The following is a 3345-nucleotide window of genomic DNA, read 5'->3' as shown; positions in this document are numbered from 1 at the left end:
TTTAAAGGGCTTACATACATAAAACAATATAAGTATATTTACAAAAGATAGCTATATTTGAATCCTCGTTCCGTTTTCTCAAAGATTTCTATACGTATACCTAGGGTATATGTACCCGTATCATACGCAGCTTCTAGATGTATTTACTATTGGTATATACCAATAAAAATCTGCTCCTTAGCAGCCTTAAATGATTAAGAAACATGTGGAACCAACCATTTGTCAAGTAGCATGAATTATTTAGCAAGAAAACAAAGTTAGGTATCTTTTTTTTTTCTTTATAACCTAAAAACGTTTTTATGCATGCACACCATTTCTTCACCCCATTTTCTCATACTTACACTTCCATTTCTCTCTCAAAATACTCTTAACTTCATACTTGATCATCTCCAAGCATTTTCCCCATCATTTAGCTTCAAAAATAACACTTAAACCTCATAAGAAAACCTTACAAAAACACTTCAAGAAATCCTTCCAAGAACACCAACTTACTTCCAATCTTTCATCCACTTCCATCACCCTTTTGGTTCTAGGTTCTTACTCCTCTTTTACAGCAACCTTGTCCAAGGAACTTGAGGTAGAATCTATGTTCATAACCTTATTCGATTCATATATATATAGCTATCTTATTTTGTGGTATAAAAGTTTAACAACAAGAACATAGTTTGAAAGTTTTCAAACTTGTTTGCAAACTAAATAGATCCTTCTAACTTAACTTTTAAAATACTTCAAGACCTGTAATATATCTTAAATATATGCTAATTTAACAAGGTATAACTTGGTTTTTCAAAGAACACCTTAAAAACTGAATTTACGACATCGGAGTGCAACCGGGGGCTGTTTTGGGTTGGATAATTAAAAACCATCTTAAACTTTGAATTGGAGGTTTATTTTCTGGAAAAATGATTTTTACTATAAATATGATAACACATAAAATTTTCATGATTTAACTCAAAGTATAAGTATTTTTAGAAAAATAATCATTTAAGGTTGTTTACATGATGGAAAATGATTAACTTCATAAGTTTCACTAAAGTTTGACCTATGACCTGTGATTTCGAATACAAACTAAGGTATTTACAGTTCATAGTCTTAAAGAGGGACTCGATCCAAGGAAGTGGCAAGTTGAATCAACGAAAACGGAGTTGTAACGAAGAAACTATGACCAAAACGAGATCGGATATCTAAGACTAGTTTAGCTACGAAAATAATTGGAGAAAATTAAATAAATCACATCTTTTTAAAATAACATGATATTTTATATATATGTACTCATAATTTAATTTTATATGGTTCAGGATCACCCGTAAACAATACGAGAAGATTAATCATAAGATCCCATGATTGTACGCAACATGTCATTTGACAACACCGGTACTTTATGTACGCAACACGTCATTTGACAACACCGGTACCATGGGTCAAGATTAATCTCGACCAATACATATACGATGGGGTTTTATTTATTTCGTTGGGGGTTTTATTTATTTCATTGCGGGTATATTAAACATCTAAAAATGAACCATTAAAATTGAATTACTAACAACGAACTGCTAACTACGGACTAAGGAATTATTAAAAGTATTAAAAGTATAACAAGTATATATATGTGACGTTTGTTTAAAAAGAAAAGGTATTGATATATTATATATGGATAGGTTCGTGATATCAACCAGAGACCAAGTCAAATTATATATATCTTCAAGACGAAAGTGAGTATATAGTCCCACTTTTAAACTTTAAATATTTCGGGATGAGAATACATGTATTTTATGTTTTACGTTATGGACACAAGTAACTGAAAATATATTCTACGTTGAGTTGTACCACTGGCATACTTCCCTGTAGCTTGGTAACTAATATTTACAGCGGTATTGTAAACGCGAATCCTGTTGATAGATCTATCGGGCCTGACAACCCCAACCGGACTGGACGACCAGTATTCAACGGTTGCACAGTACTTAGTTTTGTGACTACACTTGGTACGGTGTAGTAAGATTTCATATTAAAGGGAATATGCGACGTGATTAAATGTTAAGTATGGTTACCAAGTGCTCAACCACTTAGAATATTTTTATGAAAATGTTTATATATGAAATCTTGTGGTCTATATATATATATATATTGCTGCCGGCACTAAACCTATATCTCACCAACTTTATGTTGACGTTTTAAACATGTTTATTCTCAGGTGATAATTAGAAGCTTCCGCTGCATTATGTTGAATTTGAGCAGGATCTTGCGTACGCATATTTGTGTCAAAAATAAAACTGCATATCCAAGAACTTGTGTTGTAAAATATGCTAGAAATCGTGTTGTTATCATCATTTGTAAAGTTTGTAAGTCGAAGATTATCGCTAAACGATAATCATCTTTATTTCGTCCAAAGCTTGTATCAAAAATAAGAATCATGGTTTGTAATGTATAATATATGCAGTTTTTCTTTTAAAAATGTCGCATATAGAGGTCAATACCTCGCAATGAAATCATACGTTATCTAACACGTTCTTATGGTTAAGGACGGGTTATGACAGTTAGGCCTAGAGAAGCCCGGTGGAGTGGGTAAAATACCAGGCTGAGCAGCAGGCCGAGTGAGTCCATAACCAGCAGAGAAATTATTGCTGTTGGGCCCGATAGGATTGAAGGGAGCCCTATAATTGGCGGCTGAGCTAGTTGATTTTGCTGGGCCGCAATAATATTCAATAGTTGGGCCTGACTAACACTATTAGTAGACCGATTGGTTTGAGTCTGGTAACCAGAGTTAGAATTTGACCTTCTGTTATTATGATTTCCTTGATGTAAGTAGCGGCACTTGTTCTCAAACCTACAGAACCCTCGAGAAAAATTCCTACAGACCTCCGGCTGAGCAGGCGGCGGTGGTGGTGGTGTAGACGCGACGAGAGCCGTCGGATTGGAAGTGGTCAGTTGGTGATTGGATGCGGATCGTTGCTTGCGATTGAGAGACATTTCATCCATGAGAAGCATTGATCGAACCGTGTTTAAATCTGGAAACTTCTCACGATGAATAATGATGTGAGAGGCATGCGAGTACTTGTCGTTCAAACCATTTACAGCATACATAACCAAATCTTTGTCTTCAACTGTGGACCCTAGGTTGCGTAAATGAGCGGCGATCTTATCAATCTTGCGAAAGTATTCTTCAATGGACAAAGAACCGATATCAAGGTCTTTTAACTTAGCATTTAACTCCATTGTTTTCGATAGCTTGTTGTCTTGGAATATTTTTTCAAGAAAAACCCACGTCTCATGTGCAGTTTTTGGCTCGGCATTAAGAACGCGTTCAAGCAGAGGCTCAGAGATGGTGTTGAAGATCCATGTAGAGAC

The sequence above is a fragment of the Rutidosis leptorrhynchoides genome, chromosome 6, assembly GCF_046630445.1.
Source record: "Rutidosis leptorrhynchoides isolate AG116_Rl617_1_P2 chromosome 6, CSIRO_AGI_Rlap_v1, whole genome shotgun sequence".
NCBI classification, from domain to species: Eukaryota; Viridiplantae; Streptophyta; class Magnoliopsida; order Asterales; family Asteraceae; genus Rutidosis; species Rutidosis leptorrhynchoides.
This window is presented reverse-complemented; position numbering follows the sequence as displayed.